At 26.4% G+C, this 7,499-nt stretch overlaps 1 protein-coding gene across 1 annotated transcript in view; it reads left to right on the top strand.

Annotated features, from left to right (window-relative positions):
* The first annotated feature begins 1,409 nt into the window (after nt 1-1,409).
* LOC107445421 (leukocyte elastase inhibitor) overlaps nt 1,410-7,499 on the top strand; it is a 19,285-nt gene continuing 13,195 nt past the window's right edge. Inside the window, exon 1 of the mRNA XM_016059806.4 lies at nt 1,410-1,558. The gene's annotated coding sequence lies outside the window, so the exon portion shown is untranslated. The remainder of the gene's footprint in view (nt 1,559-7,499) is intronic.

The raw sequence follows: 7,499 nt of genomic DNA, 5'->3' as shown, positions 1-7,499 counted from the left end.
TCACTCTCTCTCTCTCTATCTCTTTCTTTTTCTCACTCTCTCTTTCTTTCTTTTCGCTTTAAATAATAATTATCCTTTCATTGTAGTTGAAGACTTCAAAATTGTTATAATGATATATGTCTCATTAACGAATAGAATCATTTCTCATTTAATTTTTTCTCATTGAGTCACACAACCTATATTCTTAAATTTAAATATCCTACATACAAGTTTTCCTAAATACAATATATTATTTTTTAAATCCTTGTAATCATTCATTACTTTACGATTTATATATAAACACAATGTTCTTACATAAAGTTATAATAAATACACATTTTATTAATAAAAGGTTTTTCATTATTTTTAAAATCTACTTTCAAGAAGAAAACAATGATGAATAAAAAGTAATCACGGAGGCTGGAGCGAGCAGGGGAGTTTTAGTATATTAAAAAGGTCTTAATCGAATATCAATTTGCCTTCGTGTATGTCTGTTCGGGTGGAATTTTGTAATCGAATTTTAAAATAACTTCCCGACTAACTACAGACTTCAAATTTGGCACATAGTTCAGAATTGGATGACAATGCATGAAAATGACGAGAAAAAAGACATACAAAATAATGTAAAACTAAAATGAAAGAAAAATTATTATTTTCACGATTGTCTTTTGTTGTCGATTCGATTATTTCAAATTAATGTCACATGTCAGTTTAAAAGTTTTGTGTACAGTGAGTGAAAAAATTGAGATTTTGGAAATGAGAAGAAAAAAAATAAAAATAATATTTTTAAAAACCACGTGGAGAATAATAATTAAAAAACAAAAATTTGAAAAACGAAAAACGTGGGGAACATGAAATACATAACAGTACATATACACATACATATACACATTTTCTTACTCATACACATGCACAGCCACATATACATCCACATACATATGCATATACACAAACATATTCCACATCCACATTCAGATACAATTACAGATATACATACACATATTCTCAAGAGCACACATACACACACTAATATAACATTACTGTTATGTATTTCATGCGCCCCACGTTTTTCGCTTTTCAATTTTTTTTTAATTATTATTCTCCACTACAAAAACGTGGTTTTTAAAAATATTATTTTTATTTTGAATTTTTTTAAACACATTTCAGAAGTTTTGGGGCTTGTGTTTCTGGTAAAAATCAACTGATATCTCCATTATTTAATTTCATCTCCAAAGCAATAGAAATAATAACAAATTACACTAATAAATTTACGAAATTGAATTTTGTGTTTATTATTAAATTAGCTTCCATTATTCTAAAAAGAGGTCGACTTCGATTTAATAACAAAATATAAATTTTGGCGAATTTGGCGAGCGCGTTGTGTAAAAACAAGATGCTGGCAACCTATCCTATTCGTGAGCCTCTTAATCCATAGTTTGTGTTTTCCCCCACCCTTATCAAACGTCGTACGTAATATAAACAGAAGCAAAGATCCCGCATCCTTTTAAACTCTTCAGATCACTTCAATCTCAGACCAGAAATCGTTTTCTCTTACTCGTTATACTCATCCATACAACAAGTAAGTACACGTTATCGTCTGATTTTTATTTTACATGACATTTAAAATATGTATTAGAAATTGATTTAAATGAATCATTTTTTATTCTTAAATATAAAGAATAGAATGTTATGTCTTTCATAGTTTTTAAAAAAATTTAACTATGGTATTTAACGCACTCTTAATGTATATTTCTTGAATCTCTTTTTATTTAAATATCAATCGTTTGATATCGGAAAATATATTTTTCTCTCTTTTATTTTTTTACTCCTTTAATATAAATTTTCTTTAATCTTTTATTTGATTTTTCTTAATAATTATTTATGACGATTAAAGAAATAAGCTTTATAAAATAATTTTTTTAAGTTCTAATGATTGCGGTAACTCTGTTGCTTTTTTCCCACAAACAATTTGAGGTTTGGAATTTTCGGAATAATTAAAAAAAACTTAATAAAAGTACACATGTTGAAATTGATGGTATGAACGGCTATTCGACAGTAAAGAAAAGTTTAAAAGAAATATCTATACTGTAGTTTAATTTAATATATGCACAAAATACCACACACATACACATCACTCAACTATGGCCAAGCACCTAGCCTCATTTTTAAGACTTTGTCTTTTAACTGCCATGGTAGGATTGCCAAGGTAATTTTGACTCAGGTCAGACGACGTGAACAGTGCCTGAGCTGGTACTCTTTTTTTCCAAACTTCCACTGAAACAACAAGAGGACTTTCAGCCACGACTTATTCAATGTACATACACGCCGGTTGTTTTGTGTTTAACCACCAAACGAACGAGAATGTATTCCAAAACTTAATATTGATACTGCTTCTGGCGTATTTTGATCTTATTTTTCATTTATTTTAAGACTAATTTAAGGTTTTAAGTTATTATAGTTTTAAATAAATAATTAAAAAAAATAATTAGAAATGAATAATTTTAAATAAACAATATGAAATAAATGATTTAAAAAAATTATTTTAAATAAATAATTGTAAATTTTTTATTTAAGCTGCAATTAAAGTAGTTTTATGATTTTTCAAAAACTCATCGCGTATATTACTGAAATTAGTACCAGTTTCATTTGATGATTTGTTCTAAAAAGACATGCACACAAAATAACACATTTTTCTCAAAATAACACTAAGTAACTACTGCTCAAAAAACCGGAATTTTGATATAAATATTTCTTACCCTTTTTAAAAAAATTTATTGGGAACGTGAAGATCCGATAATTAGATCAAAAGTTATTCAGGGTGGTCCATTTTTTTGCTCACTGTACAGTCAATTTTTAGAACACGATTCTTTAAAACTAAGTTTTTAGCATTTCGGGAACAGGGATTCAACTTTACAGTACATTTTTTATTAAAATCAATTTAATGTTCAGTTACTTTATTCTTCTTACTGATTATTAATGAGCTCACTCTCATGCTATTTAAACCATTTTAATTCATTAGAGTATAACTAAAAGCAGTTTAAAGAATTTCAATTTATTCCGATATTTCCAATTGTTATGTCGCCTGCTAATTGTATAATCTGGCTCTTAGCAAGGATCTCTATCATACCATGCTACTTGGAAAAAAAATCTCCAGGATTTTCTAATCAGTCCAAACTTAGGCGAATTGCAAAAAGTACACTTGCCTTTAAGCAAAGTAGAAAATATATCATTCATTGATAATGAACCTAATTTATTTCATATAATTTTCAATAAGTTCAGAGTAGTGCAGGCTAATTGTAATAGCCCCATGGAGATTTATTGCGATTAACATGCGTGATTTGAGTCTGACTGAGTTTGCTTCGAAAATTTCCTCATTAGTCTAAAGGCATACAAGCTAATTGTAATAAACCTAAAAATAATTTCGCACCGATCAGAAAATACTGAAAACTTTTTTAATTATCTGGGCGCATTGAAAAAAGACGACGAAATTGTAAAGAGCTAAATTTTTCAATTAACCTGCGATAGGCAAACCACTCAGTAACTAATGATTGCTCAGTTTCGAATTGAAAAAATAGGAAATTCGAAATTTTATTACATCCGAAAAATATATTTTCCCTTTCTTCTTATGTTTTAGGCCATTTACCACCAGAGATTCACCAGTTTAATATTAAATTTTAAAAAAAATTATGCTGAGATAAAAATACGAATAATAATTTTTAAAAAATACTTCTTTCTTTTTTATTTACCATTTTATTTTTTTCCTACTGAATTTAGCACCTATTAATCTTTATTGATATACTGACGTAGAAAGTAGGATATCTATTTAAAATATGAATCTAAAAATATTTAAAACATGGAATTTCGAAGAAAATAATTTGGAGAAAATATTTTAGTCTCTTCGGGAACTAAATATTCAGAAAATATTAAAAAAAAAAAGCTATTTTTCTGCATTTTCGTATGCAATATATTTGTACAAAAAAACTTTTTTTAAATTTTAAAAGATTTTTTTCTTCCTTTTTTGCAGTTCGTAAAGCGTATGTAAAATGGTTTGTTAAATTTGAAAAGTCCGTTTCATTCTTTTTTTTTCTTTTCTTTCATATTTGCATACCGAATACCCTGTTTAATAAAAGTAAACAAAAGAAATCGAAAAATTAAAATCGAAACTCCCCCCCCCCCAAAAAAAAAAAGTTTTTCAATACAAAGCTGCTGGTGGTTATCAATTTATGATATTTACTACCCACTTCAGTATAGATTGAGCCCACGTCTTCGAACGGATTCCCGGGATAAAAACCCGAGTTCCGAGGGTAGCGTTCCTAGCTTCTTCAGATTTATGTAACTCAACCATCTGTAGAAATGCTTAGTTTCAGATAAAAGTTGATCAAATAACCGTAAAAACCATTTTTACCGGAAAATGTTACAGAAAAAAAAAATCTGATTTTGCGGTAAAACGGATTTTGCGGATGATACAGCTAAGTGCCGGTACTTTATACCGTAAATTGATCCGGGTTTTTTTTTACAGTGCACTATAATAGCAAAAAGAAATAATATATAGATATATATATGTATATACATAATATTATTTTCTTTAATTGAAAACATTAAATCTATTTTAGAAAACAACTTATTCGAATGAATAATGGAGCAACAACTATAACTATTCTAATTTTTTTTTATAGTTCAATTCTTATTATGTTATAATTTTTATTTTAATTATACTACATTATATTCGATTTTCATATCAATACATAATTGCTTCTTCAAATTACAATGAAACTGAATCTTAAATCCATTTCATAATAGTATAAGGAAACATTTTATATTACCTATTTGGAAATATTAGAAATTCAAATATTTTTTTCTTATAATGCATTTTTTAAATAAAGCAAATGAATAAAAATGCCTTACCGTATTGTTATTTTTTTCCTTCTTATGCCTTATAAGTTGGATTCTTTACTTATATTGCAATAATTATGATAAAATCGTTATAATATTTTTCTTGAAACGAATTAGTTCATAACATAAAAGAAGGATATTCATTTGTTATTTTTTTTTTATTTGATACTTATTCCAATATCTTTTTATTTCTTCATTATCTTCTTCCACCCGCCTATTGTTTCATATTTTTCAGTAGATGAACACTTACGGAAAAAACGCTAATTATCATCTTGCCATTTGTTTTGAGTTTTTTGGTAATATTTGTAAGGCCGTAGTCTGATTCTCTTTTTTTTCCTTTCAAAAAGCACATTTCTTCATTTTGAAATTTCATTTAATATTTCTTAAATTCATTCTTATAACGACAGTGTTTTCGTCATTCTATAGTTTTATAGAAACTTTCCATTCTTCTCTATACTTTATTCATTCTATCAATAATTTTAACTTCTCTTGTTCTTATAAGATATTTTATGGTAAGTGTTTTTTACAACGGTATTTGATTCAACTGACTGCTTTTGAAAATAAGTAATGTTCAAAAAATGCATAAGATTTTGTGCGTAAAAAATCATTTTATACTCTAACTGTGAATATTTTAATTCGAATTCAGAATGCTCTTATTACAGCCTGTTAAACAGCAAAATTTTTACGAATATTTTTGATTTTTTACGATATTATTTCAATCAAATGGGCTATTAAATGCTACTAATGTTCACAACTGATTATGTAGTAAAACTTCAAATAACTAATGTATAGTTTCCAAAAATTGTATTGTTTTAAAATGTTTTAAATAAGTTTTACCTCTTTTTTTTTTAGAAAGAAAAGTGAGCACATTGAACATTTTACAATAAACAAACCTCATTCAATAAAAGTGTGTATTCGTTTAATGCAAGTTCCTTTTTTTAATGTTTTTTTCCCCTTAATTTTTATAGTTTGTTAGTGTAAAGTGTGCTAGTTGTATAGTGATGGATATTTTATTATTAAGTGATGATTTGATAATCTTTGCACTTTTTGGATTTTTCTTCTTTTTTTTAATTTTAGGCACTTTTTTTTTTTTAACTTTAGTGGCGCTTTTTCTTTATTTTACTTTTCAGAATTTCGTGGTAATTATTTTTTATAAATTTTTCTGACACTAAGTTTTTTAATATCATAAACCTGTTTCGATAAAAAAAAAGTTAGCATTGCTATATTTTCCCTTTCTTCTAGAGACTTTTGTTATTTAGTGTTTAACATTTATTTAAAACATCTTGAATTTTCTTGATAAGAGCATTTTAGTTACTTATACGTACGCATTTTCTCGATGTACGTTTTTTAAATACAATCTACGTATTTACATAGATTTTATTCATACATAAGTTTAGGAAAGAAATAATATTTCAGATAAAAATTCTTGCATAACTGCAACTGTAGTTATTATTATTATTATTATAGCTATTTTTTTTATCTTTTAAAGGCATTAAATAATCTAAGGGGTACTTTACATCATCAAAATTCGGATTCCATTACTATAAAATTTAGCATTTTTTTCTTTTTTTAATTTGTCTCTCATCAATCCTTCCTCTTTTCATAGAATTTTTCTTCACTAACATTTTCTACGCTTGTTTTTCCTCAACACATAGTATTGTATAAATAACTACCAATTTTTTAAGCATTAGTTAAAAATCTAACTGACGTCTTTTTGTCTGGATATTGTAAGTGAGCTGATTTACGAATAAACTTCATATGTCATATCTTATAAGTCCCTTTGAATTTATCGATATAAACCCGGAATAAAAAGAAAATAATCCAAATATTTTTTTTTCTTTAAAAAATAAGAAATAAATTAATCTGCATTTGAAACAAAAGATTCAGATAATCTTTCGCAAATTTATAATGGAAAGTAATTTAGAGATGTTATTTATTTTATCTCACTTATACTTTTAGAACTTAAATAAAACAATTCATTATTATTTTGAAAATAATATAATGTGTAATCTGAAAAAATATAAACTTGATCGGTATATTCCTGTACGACCTATTTTAATTTAGAAAGTAAGGCACTCTATGCCAATCCCCTATTTTTTTGACCTCAGAGGCATTCAACTTATTTATTTCACTCCCAGATTATCTTTTCACCTGCTTGTGCCTTAAATTTATTGGGTCATAGGATGATAATTTTTATTTTTTAGTTGTTTTCAATTAAGGTGCGATAGCATTGCGTTCAAATAATATTTATGAAAACCTTATCGTTGTATTATTTCAATTAAAAACTAATTTATTAATTTTAAATAATTGTACATACCTATTAAGCGGATCACTTTACGTATTGTTAAAAAATCTTATATTCTAGAAATAACTAACACAATTCGATGTGCTTGAATAAACACAAACTTCATATGTTTTAGTTATAAGTACACACATTAATTTAGTGAGAGCTCTTTGAAAAAAATTTATTAAATTTTATTTGGTTGGTACAGTACACTGACGTGTACAAGTTAAGCACAACTTGACATATATCAACAATTATGCTTAGCTGTTGAACACTAGCGTACACGTGTCTCTGAAAAATGAAATAAAAAAATTATACACAGATATATATATATATATATAAA

The sequence above is a fragment of the Parasteatoda tepidariorum genome, chromosome 5 (assembly GCF_043381705.1).
Source record: "Parasteatoda tepidariorum isolate YZ-2023 chromosome 5, CAS_Ptep_4.0, whole genome shotgun sequence".
Lineage (NCBI taxonomy): Eukaryota > Metazoa > Arthropoda > Arachnida > Araneae > Theridiidae > Parasteatoda > Parasteatoda tepidariorum.
The sequence above is the reverse complement of the archived record's forward strand: the minus strand, read 5'-3'. Positions and strand labels throughout refer to the sequence as shown.